The sequence below is a fragment of the Ambystoma mexicanum genome, chromosome 4q (genome assembly GCF_040938575.1).
Source record: "Ambystoma mexicanum isolate Mex_15411 chromosome 4q, UKY_AmexF1_1, whole genome shotgun sequence".
In the NCBI taxonomy this organism is placed as follows: Eukaryota; Metazoa; Chordata; class Amphibia; order Caudata; family Ambystomatidae; genus Ambystoma; species Ambystoma mexicanum.
In genome coordinates, this window is record NC_090928.1 from 429,005,820 (window position 1) to 429,033,462 (window position 27,643).

The following is a 27,643-nucleotide window of genomic DNA, read 5'->3' on the forward strand; positions in this document are numbered from 1 at the left end:
TTTAGAATACTTTCAGAATCTGTATGAGGTTATTCCAAAATAAGAAGCGAGAATTTCTGTATAAAATCCAGGAACTGTTTATTCACATTCCTGTTTTTTTCATTTCAGGCAGTCATTAGGCATAAAGGTCTCTCAATATCAAAATATAACAAATCCAATGCATTTCAGTGTGTAACACACCATCTTCAGGGCTATAAAGACGTTTGCAAACAAATATATTTAAACCAAACATATAATATTTCAACCAAATATCAGGAAATTATAATACAATACATACCAATACGACCCAATTCGAGAAATCAGCCAGATTACCACAAAAGGAAAAAGAAAGAGTCACAATCACCATTTAGTCATTTGTGCGCCGTACAAAATGTCTCCAAACTTAACAAACTACTTTGAGGATTCGTACCTTTCTGGGATCATTAATCACGTGACTGCCATGTATCTCTTTAAATCATGTTGAGTGTTTGCCAAAGATTCATGCCTACAAAATATAACTCTTGGTCAGTTGTTGGGTCGTGAGATCATGCAGTTAGTGTAATTAAGGAGTGCATAGCTTCCTATCGTTCTTACCTTCGCATTCGACCCTGACATGCAAAGAAGGTGAAGCCGCGAGAACGTGCGGCTGTGGATTGTATTTATTGGTTGCCATGGGAACAAGGGTGGAGTCGCGCTCTGGCTCCAAAGAGCCGCAGCACGTATGCCTTACATCCCATACCCGATGGTAACAGGAGGGCGGGACGATCCCTATGGCAACCATGTGTACACTCAGTGCTACAGTAGCATGATTTTAAGATACGGTCTGAAACCGCTATCGCGCAAATGTAAAGTAGAGACACTGAAGTAAGGTTATGCTTCAACCGCGTTAACTGAACATATGTGTTTAATGCATTGTGTTTTTCTTTATGTGATGGAGCTGCCATCGGACCAACGGTCATAATCATAAGCATCTTGTTACACCTAAACATGGTTAATGTAACTCCATATGTGCTGTAAATATTGTGCTTACTCAGTAATGCGCTATTTTAAGTCTATAATTACAAGGAGATGAAAAAGAAAGCATGTTTCAAATCAATCACTGTAAAATGTGTGGCAGTAGGTGGTATGTTACATAAAACGGTAGATGGATTGGGCACCATTGGGAATCCTGTTTCCACATTATTATTTAAAGGGCGTAAATCTTGTATGAATCTCTAGGAACCCCCTTTGCTTTCTTCACAGGGTACACTGCTGTGTTATATGGGGAGTCTTAGGGTACTATTATGCCTTGCTTCAACAGGGAAACAATAGTTTCATAAATGCCTTTGTCTGCCTCCCTGGACATTAGTTACTGTTTTACTTGGGTCAAAATTGCTCCTTTCTTCAATTTTATTTTCACTTCTCCAAACCTTTTTAACAAGCCTACATTATAGGGGCTACTGGTCCATAATTCACTGGGTACACTTGCCAAATCATCTTGTAAAATTAATTGTACCTTTTTAACCAATGATATTATCATGGGTGTTTATCTACACGGTATCAGCAACTGACGTGGAATGTAAATGTAAAAAATAACTTCATCTGTGTCATCGTCATCAAATAAGTCACAATCTGTCACGTAACTTAGTTGCTGGGCTGCATCAAGTGCTGCTATCACTATGCACCAAATGACACCTTTGTCATCTGTCCCATGCAATACTACCCTGTACTCTGGTACCACTGCTGCTTATAGCTGTATCGTAATTATCTCGCCTTCTATTACATCTGTTGGCACCTCTGCCCTAAATGAAAACTCTATACACAAGGGCAACAATTTGTCTTTTATCTGCGGGAGCCATTTTACCAACACCTGTAATGCATGAAGGAAAACTTCCCTGTATCTTCACTGGTGTCCTTTGGAAAATAACAATGGTGCAGCCAATGTATGCTCACCTACTTTTATGGACAACATTTCTGTAAATGGAATCTTTGTCATAGCCCCAGAGAATCCTTGCGTGTCCATCACATTGTCTGAAATTGGGAACCTCCCTTCTTCGACACAAGATCTCATAGCCCCGGTGTCTACTTAAAAGGAAAATATTATGTCTCCTATGTTCTCTCCCAGCTGGGATTCCTCGTTCGGGTCAGGGGTTACCAATAGTATTAGACACATCAGGCTGCTTTGTGGACCATCCTATTTTTTTAATGCATTTTTATTGTGCATTGGTTAACATTATACAAACCTTTAGCACTTAAAATAATCATAATACCAAAATACCAGATGCCATATTAATTAAAGCGAGGATTAGCATAAAGTTGAAATTTACAATGATTAAATTAGTAACACAATTAACAAAGACCATCTTATTGCAGATACATGCTCATTCCTGTCCCCGTGAAACAGTTCCCACCCACAACTGTCACTCCCCCTACTCTGGGTATCGGTGTTTGTGGCAATTTGTTTCTGTCCCACTGTCGAACCTGCTGTGTTTGCATCTGTAATGCATTTAATGGCTGTTGTTAAGCCTGTGGTTGCTGTACCTGGGGTATCGATACTTGTGGTTGTTGCTGTGATGTCTGCTGTTGTGGCTGTAGTGTGTATTGCATTCCCAATTGTACCTGTGGCTGTTCACTTCCATTTTGAAATGATTGCTGTTGTGTATAATCAAATGTGCTATGTGCTTGCTATGAGTGCAATGTGTCAAAAGCGCTACATGCTGGGGTACACAGGCCCCCCTCTCTGGCTATACTGTTACCATCCCTGTTGTCCTGCCCCTCCTGTGCTTCTACATGTCTGTGAATAATATCCCATTCTTCCACATGTCCAATGTGTCCCCCAAGATCATTCAGGACTGCCAAATCGAGGTCTCATGCCCTCATATCCTCCACCAAATCTAGCTCCAAACTCCTACCCGCTTCCTCTCAGTATATACACTCTCCTCCTGGGGTATGAATTTTCTTCCCCTCTTCCTGCAAAGTATCTGTTAATATCTGGCTGTGGGCCTCCCTGCCCTTGTTCTCCCAGACATCCATGACCATCGTCCCTTCTACTGATAATTTTGACAATTTCTTCTGCACCAATTTCGCTCCCTCCCTCTGCCTCACTTCAATTTTATTCCTTTTCTTCTCCTATTTCCTTTAGCAAAAATTCACTATGTTCAATTGAATTTCAAGCCATGGCTTTACCTCAATCCTACTACTTTCTTTAATTGTTTCTGTACCCCATCAAGAAATCATTAACATAAAATGTGATAGAATATGGTTACATTTGTGTCCCAATTCCCTCTCGTCTTTAGTCACCACTTCTCCTGGATCTCCTGTATGTATGCACTGGGGTCTTCATTCACCCCCATTTTGTGTCTCATAATCGCGCTCATGTCTGATGTCTGGAAATTGTACCCTCAATGCCTTCCAAATGTCTGATTGACAATTATTAAAGGGTGACCTATCGTGTAATGCTCTGTGCTATTACCCCAAGATAGCCTACTCATTTCCATATACCTTCTGATTTTTCCCCCCAATTTGGAAGCTAACAAACCCTTCATATCTCCTACTGTCATCCAATGTCATCCCGGATGTTTGCCTTTCCAAATCAGAAATCCACTTCCCTGCTCCTGCTGTGAGTGATGGTAATTTAGTGATTAAATTGTCCTTGTCCGTCAGTGGCCATGGTACATACTGAGCCAACCACCTGCCTTTTTGGAGCACCACTAACAAAACCATCCCTTGCATGCACTCCTCTTTCTATCTTCCCTATTGTATGTCTGCTAAGGCTGTCAAAATCCTCCCTCATGTTCTCTCTTCCTGTCCTCTGTCACTCTTCTGCTAGTACTAGCATTAACCTCTCTCTTGTACTCATCTCCCCTTTTCTCCTTCTCGTCCCTTCTTTCCAATGCCTTCACATGTTTTGTCATTCTTTGTGTTTGGCCCATATATTTTAAATATTATTTGCCCTCCCATCCATTTCTCTGGGATAATTGCTGGTTCTTGGTCCCCTATTCTCATGCTTTGCACCCTTTTTAATTCTTCTTTTGCTTCTGCCAATTGCGCTTCTACACTGCGCAGCACACATTTTCTGCTTGCAATACTAACGCGCTTCTTGGTCACCCTTCGTTCCTGGTGTGCTAATACCATCTTGATCTTCCGGGGTTAAAAATATAGGATTTGTATAGACTTCCGCTGCTTGCAACGGATATATCCCTGGCACAGTCGAATATGAAACGCCTTGTGGTTTAAAGGGAGGCGCTGTTGGTTGTACACCCCCTTTTTCATGTACATTATCCATATTCTCTTTTTTTAACCTGCTCCTCCTCCTCCTCCTCCTCAAACATTTTCCATAGCCCTAGTATGCCCAATCTTTTTTGCAATATCTTCCCTTTGCATATGACATATATGTACTTATGTATGTGTTTCTGCAAGCTTTTTCAAAGGTGTCCCTACTTGAGACCCCGGCTGAAACATTTTGCCGGCCGTCTCTTTGGCCCATTGCACCTGGTACTTTACAATGTTCACCTTGTACTGGGGGAGCGACTTACACAAATGAGCAATGGAGGTGTCTGGCATTTTGATAATTCAAAACAATTTGGCTTACCATAATCAGCAATCACCACTCTAATGCGCTCCCGCCTAGTTCCTTGGTTCAACCCCCGCCATTTTAGTTCCTTGCAATGTTAATTTAAGAAAAAGGCGTGTCCTTTCTAAATCACGTCACAACACAATAAACTCCTCCTGTGCCCGACCAACAATACGCAATCTCAATCTACTCCATACTTACCTCCAAACAAACCTAACTGTTACACTAGCATTTCAAAAAACATCTCTACCGGCCGATTTATATCCAACTGTAATTCCGGCATAAAATAAAACTCTACTAACACAAGCTGCCTTCCCTTTATACAGGGTATGTTTTCTTTATGTCTTCTTCGCAGCCCCCAAAGGAGGCTAGGCTTCAGACCCTATCACACGATCCTCCACATCTACGAGTCGCACAGTGGGCATGGTAGCTTTATGGCACACTCACCCCAAAAGGCTTCGGATCTCTCAGGGGCACATTGCAGAGATGCATCACAGATGAGATTACCAAATGTAATCTGACCTGTGAAAAGTCGTTAAAAAAGTCAGAAAAAAACAAAAAGGTAGAGCAACCCCTCATTAAAAGTACGATTTAAGACTTTAGAGCTCACAGTTAATAAAATTAACAAAGAAAAACAAACAATATTGAGTTAAAAAAAACAATTGTCCCTTTATGATGAATACCATTATATATTTGCTGTAATAAGCACTATAGTGCACAGACACATTTAAAAAAAGACAAAATTAATTCTGAATTCTTAAAATTAGGGGTGTTCAGGACTTCAGCTTTGTCTAAATATTCAGATGAATTCTGGTTGAGACTAGTAGGACTGTTTTAGGCTATATGTCAGGCAGAGTGGCATGCCCCCACCTGCTTGCTTTTTGGGAAATCTCTGCAATAGTGTCATAGACCAGTCTGACCCAAAAAGAAATGTTTGAGAGAGGACAGAGAGCGATAGAGAGCATTGTATCTGCTGTTGTTGTTGGAAGCAGGGTTAGTGAGTGAGAGACAAAGAAAAAGACATATGGGCCTCCTTATAGGTTTGATGGTGTGGGAAAAGTGGTGGTAAAATTGGCACTTTTCCCACACTATCAAACTACAATTTTTCCAGTGGGGTTTGACTGATTTACCTCAAGCCAAGAGCTGGAGGTAAATCGGGCCCCCACCAGCAAAAAACTACTGGTATTACCAGCAATTCCCCCCATGGAGTCCTATGGGACTCCCTGACCACCGTTGCTGACACCTGTAATATCCCAGTAATACCGGGATATCAGATGCCGGTAAAGGTAGGTTAATTTCCCAGTATCCCAACAGAATCACCGGTGGGATGCCAGCGACCTGTAATAGTCATTGCATTCTGTAGTGTGACAGGAAGGAGGTGGAGTAAGGAGACATGGATTGAGATTTGGGGGACTTAAGTGACAGCCCAATAGGCAATGCATTCTTAGAGCTTGTAGGGTTTGGGCTGATTCAGTCACATATCAGACCTTCCTAGATGTGATTACCCCTGCACAAAGCCTATATGCCTTTCTGGGAGTGTCCTCTCCCATGTTTTGCATATGGGGAAGGAGTCCACCCTTTAAAATGAATATGTTATGGTATTAACACTCATGAAGCGCATACCTTCACCAATAAAGGCATCATGGTGCTAGGCGGACTGAAGGAGTACAGCTACAGCAGAGCGTGGCTCATAATAGAAGGGACTTGAGATTGCATTGTAACATCAGATGATTGTTAACTGTGCAAAGGGAACATGGCAGTTTGTTCCAAAAAACTTCAGCCACCATAGAGAAAGCGATCCCCCCACCCATGAGCACGTGTACCTAGGAACCTGGATGAGAAAATCATGCTCTGATCTTAGGGCATGGACGGGAGTATAAGGGCAGAATTTTCACTGAAGGTACTCTACACCCATTCCATAGAAGGCACGGTGAACGATGCAGAGTGACTTAAAGTCAATGCAGCGACCAACAGAGAGCCAGTGTAGAAGGCGTAGGACTGGCGAGATGGGGGTGCCAGTAGCCACTCTGGCTGAAGAATTCTGCTGCACCTGTAGCTTGTTCAGAAGATACAGGGGCTAAACTTAATACAAGGAATTTCAATAGTCAATGAGACCAAGAACGGAGGATGACGCCGCAAGCCCTTAGAGATGCACTGGTAGAAAGGGGAGAAAGTTGCATAGGATTTTTTGTTTAATGTAGCCATTTTTGCAGACCATGCCGACCTGAGCTTCTGCAGAAAGAGATGAATAGATTTTTACAGCCCGGTCCTTCACCACCGCCACTGGAGTAGGAAGCGGCCCCAAAGAATTAAGCCAGAATGCATGTGTCCAGAAAGAGGTTGAAGAAGGGGTTCAACCACCAGAACTTCTGTTTTGTCTGCATTCAGATTCAGACAATTTATATTCATCCAGCTACCCACCGATTCCAAACGCCCACGTAGGTGGTCAGCGGCTGCCAGATCGAACCGAATGACAATTTAAGTATCATCAGAGTGCGAGTAGCAGAGGAACCCGTGGGACTGGGTGAGCTTGGCCTAAGGCTTAATGTAGATTAACAGAAAGAGCTTAGCCCTGGGGACACCACACATGATAGAAGTGAGGTCAGAGGGAAAAGGACTCTTCTCGAGAAAGGACCAAAAACATTGGCAGGACCGAGACAGAAATGCCAGCACTTTCAAGCGTACGAAGCAGGGAGGAGTGGTCAACTGTGGCAAAGGCTGCCAATAGATTAAGCAAAATCAACACCCCATCCTGATCGGTAAGTTGTGCCAGATCGTCTACGACTGAAACAAGCACCGACTTAGTCATGTGTTCGGGTCTGAAACCAGATTGAAAAGTGTCGAAGAAAGAAGACTTTTCCAGAAAAGAAGAAAGTATAGGAGAAACCAGAGATTCCAGCAACTTCATAAGAAAAGGTAGTAGTGGGATAGGGCGGTAGCTAGCAGAAAGAGTAGGATCTAACTAAGGTTTTTTTAGAAGTGGTATCACCAGAGCGTGTTTAAGGCTTCTCATGGTATATTATTCAGCACCAGCAAGTCAAGGATCTCTCCCCTTGCAATGAAGGTGGCGCACAAGATAACGCTTTTTATTATTACAACCACGTTCTTTTACTCCAACCCGTCTCACACCCAACCTCCACCAGCACCCTTTATCCCAATAGACCAGGAACCAGGCAGGTGTGTATCAATAAAATATGTATTTATTTATTATTTAATGAAAAAGGAAAATCAACCAAGGACACAACCACCAATGTTGTGGCAAAACAAAATGCAATAATCTCTACAAAACAACCAGGTTAAGATATACTATTAGTTATTTTCTATTTTTTTATGACAGAACAGAAAAATAACAATTTACCACAAAGTGATAGCACCTACAGTTTCTGCAACACTCACCCCCAAACTTCAATTAAACTTGATTCCTTTGAATGGAAGGCAGTGGCAAGGAGTAGGAACATAGGGGGAAAATCGGATTTGGGGTGAAGCCCACCGCCACAAGATGGGAAGACAGCAAAGAAAGGCAAACCCCGTTTTAGGAGCAAAATGTAAGAATGGGGTTTTGATTATTTCTCACATCTGCTAGGGGACAGAATAGAAGAACATTTGTATTGCTTACACTTATGAGATAGGCAAAGTTTTAGAGAATACTAATCAGCACACCAGGGCGAAATAGAAATGAAGTAGGAAAATCGATTTTTTGGAGAAAGCAAATGCAAAGGGAAAATACAGTGGCAAATTGAAATTCGTTTGCACTAAGGCTTACAATGACAGGCAGCTCTGGAAAGGGGTTTAGCTTACAATAGGAAAATCGTTTTTCAGTGACAAGGACAGAGGCACATAACAGGTAGACTTCTAGGCAAAAGGGATTGCTCACACTAATTAAACCAGTTGGGATTTAAACTGAGAGATGGAATAATTCTTTTGGGGGAAACACTTTAATGACTATAATAATTAAATAAAAACACGAGGAACAAGATTGTTGGTTTTGAATTTCAACAATCCCGACCCGTCAAATTCAATAGGGGAATTAATTGATTTTCTTACAAAAATACTAGGGATTTAAACAGACAAATTCTGGGTTTTCCTAATAGGGATATGCTAACATATACAGGCAAACAAGAGATTCTTCTATGGGAGATGACTGAACTACACTGGAAATTGGGGTTTTCAAGGGGAAATGTTGGATGCACTGATATAAAAATGAAGGGCATATGAAATTTAGGGCTGGGGTTATTGCTACTTACATAACAAGCCTTTGTTTAAGAAAGGGCAGGGGGTCTGGTCACTCCACTCTCAAAGATGGTAAGGTTCAGCGCCTTTTCTCTGTCCTCCTTTTTGGTCTCCCCGGGTTTTTGTGTGTCCTGAGTTCTAGTAGAGTCCCCCTTATGTATAGCAGAAATGACATCACTAATTTTACAATCTGAGGGGAGTACCCTGTAATTATCCTTGCCGCTATGGAAGTTTGCCGCCTTCAGCAATATCACATTTTATTGCAGGGTTGTTACCTGGGAGGTGCGACATGTGGGATGTTCTGACCCACTAGGCTCTGCCCTGCAACATCACTGTGTGCTGCTTTCATCAGAAACAACAGAATTGGCGCCAAAAAGCCCGATGTGTGCTAAAAATCTCTGAGAAGTGCACAAGGGAAAATGGAAAAATAGGCTGCTAATCCATTTTGCCTATGTCAGTGGTATAACAGGAGACCACATTGCCAAAACCTGTCATTGGGCTGCCCACAGAGTGAAATAGAACTGATTGAAAAGGCAGTGCTGCATTGCCTGGAAAACCCAGAAGTGCTTTAAAATCCGTTTTTCCTTGGCTGTTGAAATTGCAAAATCATGTTCCCCAAACAGCAGAGAAGATCCAACATCCTTATGGGGTGTTCACCATCACCTTATTTGAGGAATTCCCATAAGCACAATGTCAGGAGAAGCACCTTTCATCACAAAATTATCCCCATTCAAAAAGGTGCTTGCCTGGAAAAACCTGTCAGATATGGGCACAGTACCGCCACTCGCCTGTGTTAAAGCTGTCATTTACTTAACCTGTAGTTTAAACTTGTACATTAAGATCAAATTGCGGAAAAGAAGAGACTTGCCATCAAAAGCAATATAGGTTGCTAAAATTCAATTTCTATGTTTTAAAAAGACTGGAATTAAGAGATCTGTGTGTATATTTGTTGAAAATGTAAGGTTCATTTTAGCAAAAGACAATTTTGAACAAAGTGTTTTACAGTGAACTGATGCCAGCCACACTGGACTTCAAAAGCACATTTGACAGTTTGCTCCAACGAATGGTGCCTTCTCTTTGCTCTCTGCCCAGGAAATCTCAGTTGGATGCTAATTAAAAAAGGAGGAGATTTTTGCTCTGCTTCTCTGGGAAGAGACAATAGGCTTCCCGGACTGAAAGGCAATGCAAATTCAGGTGTCAACAGAAACCAATTGCCAGTAGGAAGAGAGCCCTGGACTGCTCTGGGCCCAGCAAACCATGGAGGCGGGACCAGACAGATTTGTGTATCTGAAAATGTAGAAAATATCTTTTTGGAAAAAGACTCATAGAGAACTGTCCAAAACTTGTAAAAATCTGTAAATTAGAGGTGGTTAATATGGAAATTCTGCTCAGTTTGAAACTACTCTGAACTCTGTGCGATGTTCAGAGACAGGACTACCAAAATGTTGATGTTGTAGCAATTGTGATAATGCTAGAAATATGAAACTTCACAGGATTATGCCCAGATGTCATGTGCATGTATGGAGAAAAATGTGGACAGATCTGACACTGGGTACCCAACCAAAAGCGCGAACAATTGTCAATTGTGAACCGAAGTTGGGAATTTTGAACCGAACTGAGTTGGGACTCGGACGGATACGTGCTCTACTAAATCTGTGATGTGAATGTGTATTATTAGCAAGTTGGTGATATTGTAAATATGATTGATGTGAAAAATAGATTTACTGTACTGAAACAAAGGGGAGGTACTCCCTGGATTGTAAAATGCCACATCATCATGAAACCATGTGTTCTTTCTCAAATCAGGAGAGAGGACAGACCCTGACCAATAGGATTCCTAAAGGGTGTGCCTAGTATAATTTAGCCTACCCACCCCTTAGGGAAATACATAAATAGGGACAGTTTAGGACCTAGAGAAAAACACAGATTCATCCTTCAACTGATTTACTGGCAAAGCGCTCTGCAGGAGAACCCAGATCCAAGACTCCAGAACTTTGAAAGCAGAGAAGACCAAATTCCAAAGCTGAACCCTTTTCAGCTGGCCTTTAAAATCTTGAAACATGATTTTAACCCCAGACTTCCAAGGGGAACACAACAAAAGCAATAGAACATCCGGGCTCTGCTGTTTCTGCTTCTTGCCAAGAACTCTTGCTAGAACCCAGAGATCCAAACCAGTAGAGCAGAGCTGTAACCTGATAGCTGCGACCCAGAACCAACCCATCAGATCAAGTCCAGAGGCTGTGCAGTGTCCTGAGTGCCATGCTGCGTGCAGAACCAAGCGCCTGAATCCTGTCCGCTGGGCTAGCAGAATTCCAGTCCAAAACCTTTGACCAGATTTTTGACGGGCCTATTTCAAACCATAGTTGTGACTATCTAGCATAGAATTGTCCATCGCCAATATCTTATCCTTAAGTAATCCAATCCAAATCCATTCTATCATATCCAGAACTGCATTTTAGAATCTGCTTTGTCTTTTCTGAAACTTTCCCTCATCCATATAGTACTTTGTTAATTGTAGTGATAATATCATCTTTGTGCTAATATATTTGCTGAGGAAAGACAAGCATCTCGGCAGGTAGAAACCATCGGGGGCGTCACTGGATCGGTGGCTGTGCTGTCGTGTAGCTTGTGGCTTCGTAGACTCCTTAGTGTAAAGAAATCCTTGTTTGTAATTTCAAAAGCGCATCTTTCATTTGTAAATCTTGACTCTTTCTGAGACCTCTACTAAAACCTCTGCAAATTCCATACCGTACATGCTAGAAACGAAATTTAAGTGTCAAATTGAAGCTAACATCCTCAACTCCGGTAATTTGCATTTGGCTCAATTTAATCACATGTAAAACAGCTATTCTTTTCATCCGACCTTAGAATTCAGTTTTCAATCTGCTAGTTATTCAATCATCACTGCCAGTGTTTACCTGAAACTATACAAAGCGGCTCCCACTAGTTTTGAATCCAATTTAGAGAATTAAATCCCTTTTTCAGTGTTTTTCCCATTCCTTCCAAGCCACATTCAAAAGCATTTGAACTGTTTTGAAATCATTCCTGTTTCTCTCTCTGCTTGCCGGATTTGGGATTGAAACTGTATTTGTTGAGTGTCTATTCCTGAAACCTGTGTTCTTTTCTTCCATCTCTTTATACTGCATATTGGGGGGGATTGAGTAGTATCAGGGGGAAAGAGTGACCTTGCATTTGATTGAACCCATATCCAGAATTATTCTGTGCTGCATTGTTTTCCTATCCATAGCAAGTATTATTCTCTGCTGCATTATTTTCTTATCCATACTCCTACTGATTAAAGAGATTGTTGATTGTTGTGACATCACCCATTGGTGATCCTTGTATAAATATTAAATAGTGTGATATATATATATATTGTTCAAATTCATAAAATAAATCTTTTAACTTTGCAAAACAACCTGCTTCTTGGTTCAGTGAGACCGGGGGGATTCAAAGAGAGGGGCGTGATATAAGGGTACATCATTCAGAAATAAAAGAACTTATAGACAAAAATATATAATTAAGGGTTCCAGCCGTGCATCACACACTCGGCATTGACTTAGGTGGAGTGCCGGGTTGAAATCACTTACAAGATTGGGGGCTTGTGTCCGAGATTTCTGAATTAGATATATCACTTGTGACAGTCTAATACAGTGTGCTAACTAACAGGGTATATAAACCCCTTTGGGCTACCACACTGTGTTACACTGTGAAAAGCTCCCCTCAAAAGGAACACTCTAAGGAATTGGTCTGTTTTGCAAAAATAAAATAAACTTCTGTAAGTCAGGACGGAAATTAATATTTCCAGAATGGCGACTGTGGTAGAGCTGAATATGGCTAAAGAACACCTATTGCATAAATTATTTGTAAAGGGTGAATGGACAGAGCAGGATCAGAATGTGTGGTTGTAGGCAATCACAGAACAGATCACTGCAACAGGGTTAGATACATGGCAAGACCAGGGTCCATTACATATGGCCCTGGGTGAACTATATATGGCCCCTAAGGCAAAGGAAGAGCAAAACAAGATTGCCAAAATAGCAGCATATCTATACTTGCATATTGGAGCAATACAGGACAAATATGCTGAAGGCCACGATCTGGCAAACAAGCAACTGCAGGCATTAGGAAAGGCCCAAACTGATCTGGACTCTTCTGAGCAGAGGCTACAGAGGAGCCAGGAGTCAGAAAATGAAAGTAGACAGTACATAATCAAAATAAAAGAGGACATGGGTATCCTGCAGCAGGAAAAGGCAGAACAGGATACCAGAATTCTGGCCTTGCAGAAGGAGTACCAAGAAAGTTTGGACTCTCTACTGCAGAGCCAGAAAAAGCTGGAGCAACAAATAAATTTCAACAGGGCATGCGCAGAGCAGGTAGTCAACCTGCAAAGCCACCTAGACAGAGAGAAGGAAGAGAGTAAGAAATTAATCCTGAAAGACCTGGATACCCAGGCAGAATTTGATGAAGAGTGCCAGAAAGCTGGTGTGCTCCAAAGACAGACGGACGACCTGGCTGAACAGAGGTAGGCTCCGGCTAAGGAAAGGGACACCTTAGGCCAGGAAGTCTGTCAATTAAAAGTGAAATTAAATGAAAATCACCTGGCCCTTCAGGTTCTGGGTGACCTCCAAAAAGAGCATGAAAGATTGTTAGAGCACAACAGGAGGGTGCTTGAGGCTCTAGCAAAGAAGGACCAGGCCAGTATGGACAGGACTCAGGAGGTAACCCTCCTGCAGAAAAGACTGGCCCAGTACTCTAAAACAACACAGGAAGCACAGAGAGAAAATGAGGCGCTCTGTGAGAACAATGACAAGCTCCACAGACAGGTAGCCATGCAAGAGAGACTAATAGAAACTAGCAAGGCCTTGATAGAGGAACAGAAAGCTCAGATTCTTGCATGACAACGGGGAGCAGGGCTGACAGAGATGCGGTTCACTGGGAAAGGGGAACACCTGAGCATAACTCCAGGAACCCTAGTACCAGAGGCCTTCATCTCTCCCAATGCCAGGACTCTGCCACCCCCATGTCCACTGGCACACATGAGCCAAGGGCCACGGGGATGGCAGATTTCAATCCAATCTAAAATATGGGCCTCATAGACCAGCACCTCCCAGGAATGAATGGGCGGGCATCTGGGTATGGGTACCCAAGTACTGTGAAATTTAGTGGGGAACTCCATGAGTGTAAGCCCACTAAGGGCATCCTGAAAGCCTCTACCCAGCTAGGACAGTGGGGGGGGTACCCATAAAATCCTGGGAGCAAGGAGGAATCAGAAGACTCCTCTGAGTGCCCCAGGACACAGGAGACTAGGTCCCCACATTCTTCCAGCCATTCCCAGGCTCACAGAATATGGGAGAGCCTAGAAGACCAGACGGGCACCTCTGGGAGCAGTGCCTCTGAGTCAGGGGAGGGGTGGACCAGGGCTACCCAAAACAAAAAGGCCAATAAGGCAAAAAAGGGCCTTGCTTAGGGACCCCTTAAAACAGATCAAAGCGATAAGGAGTGTCCTCACGCCCTATAATAAGAACACTAAATATTCTGTTTGGGAGCACTTAGAGCTCTTTGAGCAGATGATGGAAACTTTCCATTTGAAGGACAGCCAAAGCTGTATTTAATATGTGAAATGGACCTTCTCACCAGAATACGCCAGCTTCTTTGCGGGGCTGGAGTACCAAAATCATTCTAGATGGTCCACCTATAGGGCAGCCATCTTGAAGCATTTTTCTGTGCATAGAAATCCTCAGGATGCTCGCAAGGCAGCCTACAACTTGCAATGTGGGGAGGATCAGGCCCCACAAGAATGTGTGCAGGAATGAAAGCGTGCCTTTGCGCAGACCACCAGAAGGGTGCGCACGGACGGCAAAGAATTTGTGAATACTTTTTTCCACGCTCTATCAAAGTACATCATGAACCAGCTAGTGAGAGATTTTCATGAGAAAAGATCACTAGACTGGGTCATTGAACAGGCCACACGAATTTATGAGGTGCTACTGCTAAGGTGGCAGAGGTGAAGGTTGCCCCCATTTTATATTTGGAGATGGGGGTCCTAAAAACCTGCCTGCACAAAATCAGAATAATCCCAAGCCCAGAGGGCCCTCTGGCCAGTCACAGACAGGGAGCCAAGGAGGTAGTCCCACAAATGCGACCCTCACTCCCCAACTACATAAGTCCCCACTACAAGGGGAACAGACCCATCCTGGGTTATGTGTGGACTCCTCCAGCCCAAGGGGGGGGATCCAACCAAACAGCAGCTAACCCAGGGAACTTCCCTCCTCACTTCCACCAGGAGGGCAGAAATTACGCAAATCCTGGACATAACTTCTTCCCCAGGTACCCACAAAACTTCCAACCCCAAAACCATCCATCCTTCTTTCCTCACTTTCCTGAGCCCAGACAATCCAATCCGGGAGAGGGAGGCCAAGGGTGGAAGGGTACCCACATTTTCCAAACCTGGGGTATTTTCAGAGAAGGGATAGCTACCCTTCCCGGGATCAGCCCAGGGGAGGCAAGAGAACCCCGTATCAGCCTGAGCGGGTGTCACAATTAGAGCGCCAGGTCCAAAACATGGCACTGGATCTGGGTTGCATGCTGAGGGCTCAACAGAACCCTCAGATGAGCATGCCAGCGCAGAATGCCTCAAACTCCTGACCTTGTGCTCCAGAGCAATGGCGGGGGAAGAACACCGATAACCCACCGGTTCCCAGGGAGGAGGCACAAGGGGAAGGGTGGTGTAAAGCCCTGGAGGAAGCTTCCTTCCCCACTTGTAAAAAGCCCCTGGAAACCCAGGAACGGGAACCAAAATCTCCTGCCCCGAAAGTCTGCCACCCAAGGAGCAGAGGGCGGGTAGGAGAAACAAAGAACCCGAACAGACCCATTTTGAGGAGGAGGTACAAATCTTCCAATTTGAAGGAGAGGGATCCTCAGAGGATCCTGGGAAAGGGATCTTCTCCTTCAGAGATGGGGGAACTCCTCCCAAAGAAAATGGGTCCTAAAGGATTCAAATCCAGACTGGGTAGAAGTGGGGACTGGGCTAGCGCCGCCCATCATCCAACCCCAGAACCAACAGCATGAAAATCCCCTGGTTCAAACAGAGCCTGGCGACTGCCTCCGAAAAGGGGGGGGGCAGCCCAGAACTGGAACCAGGGGAACACAAAACTTCTCCCATATCTAGTTTCCACCTCTTCTTTTCAGATGCCCAAGTCTCCCCACAGAATGCTGCCCAAAATCACCTCCCTATCAGTGTCCAAAACTAGAAAACAAACCCACCAGTTGTCCAAAAATGTACTTTACCTGTGCCCCCTTGAGGAGAAAGAGGGAAGATTCTATGCCCCGGTCCAAACACACGGGAAGTGTACAATTTTGGCACTTGGGGACCCTGGATCCCAAGCTACCCTTCTATCCAAAAAGGCCTTTGACCAACTGAATTCGGGAAGGGGGAGAAATACCAAATTCCTCTCACCCCTCTTCCTGGACAACTTCAAAACTTTGACGGGAAGGAAATTCCCGTTGAGGGGACTGCGGATTTGGATATTAAAATTGGGCGACACAAGGTGAAGCACCCGGTCATAGTTGTAACTCCAGAGGGCACCCCTTATTTACTAGGGAATGACCTCCTGCAAAGGTTTTCACCCCTAATAAATTGTGTAAACAAAGTCCTCTGGAGCCAGACTAACCGACCAATAAAATTAAAACAGAGTGTCAACCATGTTAGTTTAAACGGCACCTGCCACATGGTTACACACAAATCTGACCAAGTAGAATTCCATTTCCAGAACAACCAAATCCCAGATGTGACAGTAATAGCAGTAGGGCAACAAACTGGTGATGGAGAGGTCCTCTCTATTTCTGAAAATCAAACTTCCTTCCAGTCTAAGGTGGCATTCCACACTGGAAGGAAACACTCTGAAATTCTTTACTAATTTACAATGAGACATTCCCACTCCTATAGTCCAGAAAGATGAGAAATCAGCTCAGAGCCTGGCTGATATTCAGCAAATTGGAGAGTAGTTGTTCATCCCAATTCAGTTAAATAAAGGGAAGGACTCTGTTCTCGCCCGAGTGTGTGTGAACAATGGTAAGAGCTTCATCAGTGAAGCCATGTTCCGCCAACTCCCAAAAGATCCAGCCATTCCCACATTTAAACTCATAGCCAAATGGGAAATGGATCTGGAAACACCTAATTCCAAACATCTCCTGCCAAGCAGGTGTATGCTCAAAATATCCATTGGCAACAAGAGCATAGTCCATAATTGTTGGGCCTTTTACTTAGGCAGTGACATTCTCAATCACTTTGCCATTAGTTTGGACCTAATAAACTTCAAAGCTTGGTCCCGATTAGCGGATAATCCCATGGGCTTTGATGATCCGGAAAAAGCATTTAGGTCAGCTCAATTGCTACCTTATGCAGTTGAAATTCAGATCAAAGAGGAAGTCACCATCCCAGAAAGGTCCCGACAATTCTCCCTGGAAGTGAAAGTTAAAAGAGGACAAAAATTGAAAAACCCTGATGCTTATATCCATCTAAATGCTTCTCTCCAACAGCAAGGGTTAGGGGTAAACCCAACACCATTAGTCAACATAGAACATGACACCATTCCAATAGAGGTGGATAACAGCGACTTAAAGAGTATTACTCTAGCCGCAGGCACCATTATTGGAATGGCGGTTGATGACCGACATTTCTCCATTGATTTAGGAAATGAACTGTTAGGACCAATCCCCAAGGACTGTTTTGACAGTGACAGTGAGGACAATACAACACCAGACAGGATTTTTACCCGGCATGGGGGGAACTTCCTGGTGTACACTTCTTGCCCTTATGGTAAGGAAGATGTGACTTGTGACTTCAGGAGGGATGAGGTGATTTTCCAGGTCCATGAGGGCTGCCTTTCCCACCTGAAGCCTCCAGTCCAAATCAGCACTCTGACCAGGGACTTCTCCACCCAGCTGGAGGAGGCCGCTGAGATAGCCAAACCAGAAGTCTTTCCATGCTTCAGGCAGATGGTGGAAGAGAGAGTCAACCTAGCTGATGCCTGTGTGACTCTGGAACAGAAGCAAAAGTTGAAACAAGTTTTCTTGGATTTCCAAGATCTCTTTGCGGTAGACTGATATGACTGTGGTCGCACCGACATCCACACCACAACAATTCCCACAGACCCTGGAATGACTCCAGTGTTTGTGAAGCAATATCGCTTGCCTCTCGCATCCATGGAGTCCTTTACTGAAATAATTAAGAACCTTAAGTCCCGGGGAATAATCCCTCCAGTCCACAGCACTTTCAATAATCCAGTGCTGGGAATATTGAAGCCAAACGGCCAGTGGAGACTCTGCGCCGACCTTAGGGAGCTCAACAAACGGGTCCATACTTCCCGATGGCCTCTGCCCTACATTGACCAAGGGCTGGCCCAGATTCAGGGGTCACAGGTATTCACAGCAATAGACCTGACCAATGGCTACTGGACCGTGCCTGTCAGTAGGGAGGACCAATACAAACTGGCTTTTACCTTTGGGGGCCAGCAGTACACATGGACCCGGACTCCCTTCGGATACCTCAATTCCGGCAATTAATTCAACATTTTCCTACATAAGGCCATGCCCGACCTGGGTACGAGGGGTAACCTGGCTTATGTAGATGATGTCCTCATCAAAAGTTCATCTGTGGAGGAACACATAGCGGAGATCCGTTATGTTCTGACACAGTTGAGGGCCGCCAGAGCAAAACTTTCCTTTCAGAAAGCACAGTGGTGTAGAACCAGTGTTAATTTCTTGGGGCATGAGATTACTCCTCAGGGTCTCTGTCCCCAAGAAAAGAAAGTGGAAGCACTCCAGAAACTGAAAAACCCCACAACTCTGCGGGAACTAAGGAGCCTCCTTGGACTGACTAATTACAGCAGAAAGTTCATTGAAGGCTACGCAGAGATCACTAGACCCATGATTCATCTCTTGAAGGGGGGGTCAAGTGGGAATGGGGTCCAGAACAATCCGAGGCGGTAAGACAACTCAAAAGAAGCCTCTCACAAGCGCCTTGCCTAGCTTACCCTGTCAGAAACAAGGAGTTCTTCCTGGAGACGGGGTTCTCTAATACGTGCTTGACGGCAGTATTATACCAAAAGCATGACAAGGTCAATAAAGTAATCTCCTATGCGAGCAAAACTTTATCCTCTGTGGAGGAAAAATTCAACGATTGTGAGAAGGCACTCCTGGCAATGGTGTGGGCATTGAAGAATTACCGCCCGTTTATCCAGGGGGAACACATCATAGTGGAGACTCCACCCCAGCCTCTGCAATATCTCCAAAGTGACAGAATCCGGGCCGGAAATGTGAGTAATTCCCGAATTACTTCCTGGATTCTGTCAATGCAAGGCTTTCCTGTGGAGGTCAGATATGGCCAAAACAAGAAGAGTCCCCTCGCGCAAGGTCTGGCTGACTTGCATGATTGTGCCAGAGAAAACTGTCTCGAGGACGAAAGTCTAAAAATCAAGGACAACATGGAGGCATACCTTAATTCCCCACACAAAGTCTTTGAAGAAGACAAGTGTGAGGGAATGCCCACTGTCTATGTGGATGGATGCTCTTACCATGTTGACAACAACGGGGAGAAAGAACTGGTGGCTGGTGTAGGGAATGCATGGGTGAAGGAGTTCCCAGAACCCTCCGCTGGATACAAAATTGGTCCCCGAAGTAGTCAGGTGGCAGAATTGATGGTTGTGCATCAGGCCATCCTCACTGCTGTCCAGCATCAACTCCACGAACTGGTCATAATCACAGATTCGGATTATGTACGGAACGGGTTCGTGAAGCACCTGGTCAACTGGAAAACCAGAGGCATGTTATGCGCTAATAACAAACCCCTGAAACATGGGAAGTTGATCCAAAATATTGATGATCTGGTCACATCGAATGGGATGACCATCTACTGGAAAAAGATCAAGGGTCATTCCAAAGTAGAGGGACCAGACAAAACTGGAAATGACTTAGCTGATCAGCTGGCCAAAACCGGGGCCATCCAAGGGGATCTAATACAAATAGAGTTCCTGTTGGGGGAAATCCAGGTCACTGCGATCACTAGGTCCCAGACAAATGCTCACAATGATCTTTCAAATGCCCAATGGAGCAAGGAGACCCCTGATGCTGATTTGATTACAGCTCAGAAGGGGGATCCAATCATTGGTAAGTTTTACCAACACCTTGAGGACCCTGAGAACTTTCCCCTGACAGACACAGATTACATTGGGAAAGAGGACCTAAGAGTGTTGATGAAATGTCCAAAAATGTTCCGAATCCAAGACGGTTTGTTGGTAAGGAAATCCCAAGCTGGCCATGATCAGTGGGTGGTTCCTACCTCATTCCTAAGCCTGATGTTAAGTCACGCCCATGATGCGGCCACCGCCGGTCATAGGGGGTTTCACACAACACTGGAAATCTTAAGAGAGGTTGCATACTGGCCACACATGGGCCAGGACCTCAACCAATATTTGAAGGGTTGTCTTGTGTGTGCACAATTTCAGCCAACATCCCTCACACACCGGGCGCCTCTCCAAAAGAGGGGGATGACACTGCCATGGTCAGATTTGCAAATCGACTTTGTAGGCCCTGTGATTCGCTCGTCTAGAGGAAACAAGTACATGTTGACCGTTACATGCTTGTTTACCAAGTGGGTGGAATGTCTCCCGGCCCCAAATTGGAAGGCAGAAACAGCAGCTGCCCTGATGATTAACCACATCTTTTCCCGTTTTGCTCTGCCTCAAAGGATTGAGTCAGACAGAGGTAGCCACTTCCCCAGTGAAGTAATGACAAAGATGTGGGAGATACTGGGGGTTAAAAGGAAGCTACACATTGCTTATAGGCCAGCTTCTTCTGGAGCAGTGGAGAGATATAACCGAACCATTGTGAGCATCTTAAAAAAGTTTGTGGCAGATCCTGGGCCAAGTTGGGATATCCGATTACCTCTGGTCCTAATGGCCATCAAATCTACCCCTTCATCTGCAACTAAAATGTCACCATTTGAGTTGATGACGGGACGCAAGATGGTGCTTCCCCAGCATTTGCTCTACAGGACTCAAGAGCAGACATTGATAAATGCCTCCACAACTCATGAGTATGTGGAGAATTTAAGGAAACACCTTCAGCATGCTTTTGACTATGCTCAGCGGAATCTAGAAAGATCAGCCGAGAGCATGAAGACCCACTATGATTTAAAAACTACCCAAAAGGAATATAAGGTGGGTGATCGGGTCTATCTATACAATTTCCAAAGGAACCAGGCCAAACAGCGAAAATTCTTGCCTACATGGAAGGGACCGTTTGAAATTATAGACAAGATCTCCCCTGTTGCCTATAAGATCTGCATCCCCAAAGGCAGTCTGGCGGAAGGGGAAGACAAGTGCGAACATATAAATCAGCTAAAGTGTTGCCATCCCAGGCACACTCTGCAACAACTGGAGGAATCCACTGGAATACCAGAGGGGGCCGCTCCAGAGTAATTCAGTTCCAACCCTAAAATATTCCACATATAGCATATAAAATTCTGTGATCCTTGTATATATATATATATATGTTCTTGTCTCCTAATTTAAAAAAGAAAATGTATATGATCATATCTTCTGATTCATAAAATGTATATGTTCGCCACACCATTAATAGTGGTGAAGAAATGTCTACGAATAGGTATTGCCGCTTTGCTTTATCATCCTTGGAGAGATGAAACCATGGAGACTGACCAAGGAGGATGACCGGGGACTGGGAGCAGAGACCCGAGGGGCCCGGGGTACCGCCCAATCCTCCCATCAGGACCAGCAAGGAGAACTGGTTCATCGACTGGAGGGAGGAAAAGATGCTGAACTGTGCCATCCATGGAATTGGAAGAAGAGGAGGCGAACATCCCAGATCTTGCGAGTTCCATCAGCGAAAGGACAGAATGGCCATCGCAAGAGGGGGGGCTTGTGGGATGTTTTTACCCATGCATCCAAGCCCTACCATAAAACTGTGCAGTACTGGCATGGAAAACATCATGATGGCCAGAACTCCCCAGAGAGTGCACAGGGAAAACATGAAGAAGAGGCTGCCACCCATTTTTGCCTATGTTGTGAGCGCAGGAGGGCACTGCCTAAAACCACCATTGGGCTACACACACAGTAGCCTGAAACCATTGGGAAAGGCAATGCTGATTGCCAAAAAGCAATTCAGAACTGTGGGGAATTAATTTCTTAATCCCAAAAATGGTTGCATTACCAGTACTCACCACTATCAGAAAGCCGGCGTTTTAAAACCACCAGACGTTTGTGTAAAACTGAACAAATGAAACAAAACCAGACCAAGGAAAGACTTGCTAAGAGGTGGATACAATGTAAAACTATATTCTGAAATTACTTGAAGGAAGTAATTATTTAATGTATAGGTAAAAACTGTCAGTTTGATTTGAATGTAGAAAACTGGGAACAAAAAGTGACATTTAGCTGAAACCTGGCTTAATGAAACTGAATTCTGCCTGACAACTACCCCCGACAGGAGTTGAAACTGGATCAACAGCCACTCTTCCCATGCCTAGCTGCATCCTGCTGCCCCTTGCCAAAAGGAATTCGCCTCTCTGATTAGATTAGGGGTGGAGCACCTGGGAACTGGAAGGGACAGAACAATGCAACTTCCTTGACTCAGGCAAATGTTATATTGGGGGCGTCGTAAAATAGCTTCCTCTTGGGAGAAACTGGGGGGCAGCTGTGCCTCTGTGAACAAGCTGGCTTGGGGGAAGTGGATAAACCAGTTATTCCACCCTGTGATGTGGGAAGCCACACCCCTTTTTGACCAGAGCATAATTTTAAAAAGATAGATAACTCATAGTGCGGACTTGTCAGAATTATATAAGTAATATCATTATTTTTGTGATTTTTCTGTGAACATTTTAAGAGGCGTTAGGACCCTGTGGTGTATTCTGGGGGGTTGCTTTCGGAAAATAGGGTCTCACACCAAATGTATGCATGTTAAAAATCGGACACTTTATCATCTGTAACCCATATCCCTGGTGCACATTTGTGTAAATCTGGAAAGGTTTAGAGGTCGTTATCTGGACGGAAAGGGGAGAATTCTGTCATCAGTGGACACGACATCGTACAAAGACAGGGATCGGATGGTTTGGTGCTACAGAAAATATGTTAACTGGACCTATAATTTTAGAAAAATGGTACATAGATAAATATGTATTTGGGTCAGAAATAGATTTGTGTGCAATCTGACAAGGGGCGGTTCCTCTGACCATAAAACCTACAGCATCACTCTGACTCACATTTCCTTCCCCCAATCAAGGGAGAGAGGAGGAATTGGCCAATGATAAGTCAGAGGGGCAGGGTTAGTTATGACCAACGCACACACCCACTTTCCAAAACACATAAAAAGAGACTGCTGGGACAGGTAGAGACATTCAATTCCATTTGCTGCGGAGCATGCTGACCGACGACTTCACATCCAGAGATCCAGACTTCAAATCCATCAATCTCCAGAACCTGTAGCAGAAATTAACTCCAGAATTTGTAGCAGAGAGGCCTGAATCCACCAGCTGAATCCTCTTCAGCAGGCCTCAAAACTAACCAAACTATTCAACAGCCGGGCGAGCTGTTTGAAGTTTTGCCGACAATTTTTGCAAGAATCTGTAGCAGTACCCAGAAAGCAGTGTTACATCCAGAATCCAGAGAGGCTAGACCAGCAGAGCAGAGCTGACCCAGATCGCTGTGAGCAGAACCGGTGCCTGATTGACCCGCCGAGCAGACAGAACCGCAGCCGGACGTGTTGACCAGATCCGTGACGAGGCCTAGTTCAAATTTATATTGTGAGTACCTATCAGAACTGTGCAGAACCAATCTCTTAGTTAAAATAATATAATCCAAACTATTTTAACCTAAGTAGAACTGCCTCCTAGAAATCGTGTCATCTGTCATTTTTAAAGCTGCACAACTGTCACCTGTCAATTCTGCAGCTGCAAGCTGTCACCTGTCATATTGAGTTTACTTTAAATCCGAAAAACTACCTTTATTTAATCGTCCGTATCTCTGGAACCGTTTGGGCTAGGAACGAAATTTAGAATCTAGGCTTTCCAACAAACCTAGAACTGACTTCCTACTCCCTATACTTTTCCCGTAATCGCGAGACACGCACTCGCGAAATTTACCGCGATTTGCGATTTGGCCCGATTTCTTCATCTGTAGAAATCAGCAGCTTTTTGCTTCTCTTTGCTAAAATTCGTTTGCAATCTGCTAATCATTCATAGAGTATTGTTAAAGTGAGCCTGAACTAACATAAAGTAGCCATCACCTACCCTGAACCTCTAGAGCAGAGGTCGCCAAACAATCGATCGCGGGCGACTAGTAGCTCGCCTGAGCCTTTTCAGTCACCCGCGCTGAAGATACCGAAAAAATAAACATTTATCCTAAGTTATATTATTTAATGGTGCTTTTTGCAGCCATGTTCCATGTTCAGGATCGGAACCCTAGTCAGCCCAATTGAAGGCAGAGAGCTTGGCTACTGTGCCACTTCGAACTGCTTGTAACTCTGCTGACAAATGTCAGTATCACGTTATGCTTCTGCAGGCTGCCTGTAGTACCACAGTTGGCCTTGTGCGCCCCCACGACAGTCTTTCTTAAGCAAGCTGCTCTTGTTTAGCTGCTCAGCATAGACACGCTGTACAGTAGAAGCCTACCAGGGTAGTTCAGCAGGTTGACAGACCGATGCTGAGATGTTATATATTCAAAGCCACAGGTTGTTAATCGTATGACTTTTTGCAATGCATTATAAAAAAAGTGCTATACAATGTGTTTGGCCAGGGTATGGGTTGGGCTGGTTGCTTGCTTATATTCAGGGCTGAGGTGGGGATATTTCTGCCCCTGTGAAAATCAAAAGTTGGCACCCATGAACCCACAGTTTAATTTCCTAAAAACTGCTGTCAGCATAACAGAAGCATTTATTTGTGATTAACCAGTTTGACAAGCATATAACTTCTTGATAAATATAACTTGTGCTAAAACACAGAGGGGCACACAAATAATGATAATGATGTGTTATTTATATAGCGCCTTAATCCAAAGCGCTTTACAGAGCACATATTTACATGCAATATCACCCAACTGAAATTTGTACTCATGTATCGACCTCAGAAGGATGAAAGGCTGAGTTGGCCTTGCCGGGATTTTAACCTGCGACCTGCAGATCACACTCAGATCGCAGCAGCGAGCGCTGAGCCCGCTGAGCTATCTTACTGGCAAATAACGGAGTATGTGTGGTGTCTGACAAAAAAAACATTTCAAAGAAAACTTGTGAACGCAAGCAACATTTTTCAATTTGGAAATTACTTTTATTTTTTTAATAAGTGTGAAATGCACAATTGGAAAACAATAGTGTGCCTAACATGTATAAAGCCTGCATACAACGCAAAGTAAGGGGCACAAAAATTGCAGGCTATTTGTGTGGTAGTCCAACAAATATCTGTCTTTTTTAGACAGCTACTAATACATAATAATGCAACAAAGAGGTTTTTGAAGTTCTTAATATATTCGTGAAGGCATATGTTATTCCATCTGTTTATAGAGGGGTAAATAATCGAGCCAAAAAAATATTGGTAAAAATTCTGAGGTTTATAAATATCCCCACCCCGATATCGCCCTCTAGTAGCTCTCCACTGTTGGCCTCCACTATAAGTAGCTCTAGCTAACGTAAAGGTTGGAGACCCCTGCTCTAGAGGGAATTAAAAGCAATTTTAGCACCTTTTCACTTCCTTGCAAACCACATTAAAGTAATTCGCCTGTGTTTAAAACTAATCCCTGTTTTCCCTAAGCTTGCTGGGAGAACTGGAACTGTGTATTGCATTATAAAGTGTGATTTGTTGGGATTATTGAAGACTGTGTGCTCTCCTTCCATTTCTGGTATTGCATGGGGGGGAGTGAATTGTCAAAAGAAAAAGTGATCATATTGCCTTTTGCTAAAATCATAAGTTATTTCTGTACTGCATTTTATTCCACCTTGCTTTTCCTTGAACCGTATAAAGCATTCTTTCCCACCTTGTTCTTCTGTTCCTATTCATAGTTACCTCTTGCTGATTACTGCTCATATTCACAAGTGTAATATCCATTATCAATTTATTTATAGAAGTGTGATATATATATTGTTTAAATTTTCAAATAAACCTTTTAATTTGCAAAACAAACCTACTTCTTGGCTCAGTGGGATCAGGGGTATTCTAAGAGGGGGGGTGTTATATAAGGGTTGTCACCCAGAGTACTGAACTGGATATAAAAATACATCAATAAGGGTTTTCCTCAGCTTCCCAGACTAGGCATTGACTTAGCTGTAGTGTTCATTGAATATCGCTTACACCGGGGCCGCTACGCGAGGGCAGAAAGAGACCCCGGAGAGGAAAGCTGGAAAGAATCTCTTGAGCGGAGCAGGGGGGGGAGGAGGCTCGGGAGACACGGAGAACAAAGGAGCCGAGCCGTAGGGAGAGAGGCTCGGAACCGGGAATACTGAACAAGCGGAAGGGAAACGGAGGAACAAGGAGGAATAATGGTGGCAAAGGTAGGAACAAGGATGAAGGAAACACAGCGTGTAAACCTGGCGGGGAAAAGCAAGGTTGCAACGCATCGACTTCCTTGTGTGACGCTTATTTAAATGCGTCATTACGTGCGTCTGTGCGTGGAAGACTAGACCGCTGACTGTGGAATGGAATCAGCCCTTCTTCCATTGCCTCCATAGTTTCCATGGCGTGCGCGTCATGACAGTATAACCCCTTTGCCAAGGCCTTCCTCTAGGCTTACCTGGATGGTGTCTGTGGAATAGGCGTAGGAGTCTGGATGCGTGTAGATTCCTGGCCGGTTCCCATGACCTTTCCGTCCAAGGGTATCCCTTCCAAAGTATGAGGTATTGCAGGACTCCGTGCTTGTATCGAGAGTCCAAAATGCGTGATACCTCAAACTCTTGGGTGTCATTCAAACTAGGAATCTTTCTCTTGATAGGTCTTGCATAGGGATCAGGTTTATAGTCTTTCAGAAGGGAGGTATGGAATACTGGATGTATTCTTCGTAGGGAGTGTGGGAGATTTAACCTAAAGGCCACAGGATTGATCTGTTGTTCTATGGCAAAGGGACCAATATATCTGGGAGTGAATTTACTGGGATGTACTCTTCTGGGCAGATATCTAGTGGACAGCCATACTTTGTCACCAATTTTCCAATTGGGATTAGGTCTTCTGTTCTTGTCAGCCCATTCTTTATATTTCTGATGACTGACTGTTAAGGTTTCTTGAGCAGACCTATGAGTTTGTTTCAGGGTGTCCAACAGTTGGTCTATAGTAGGTACGTTGGTGGACTGAGCTGTGGAGAACGGGATATGTTTGGGTTCGTACCCATAGGTACACCTAAAGGGACTCATCCCTATCGCAGAATGTTTGGTGTTATTGTATGAAAATTCTGCCACAGATAAGAGATGATACCAATTGTCTTGTATCTGGTTGCAGTAACATCTCAGATACTGCTCAAGTGTTGCCTTGAGGCGTTCGGTTTGTCCATTTGTTTCTGGGTGAAACCCTGATGATAACGCCCTCTGAATATGTAACTTTTTACACAAGGTTGCCCAAAACTTGGAGGTGAACTGTGTTCCTCTATCAGACACAATCGAGGATGGCAGTCCATGGAGACGGATAATCTCCTTCAGGAATATTTCTGCCGTGGTTGTGGCAGAGGAAGTACCTTTCAGGGGGATGAAATGAGCCGGCTTACTGAAGGAGTCGACCACTACCATGATTGCTTTACATCCTTCTGATTTAGGTAGTTCAACAATAAAATCCATGGATATATGTTGCCAGGGTCCCGTGGGTGGTTTTTCTTGTTGTAGGAGACCCAATGGCTT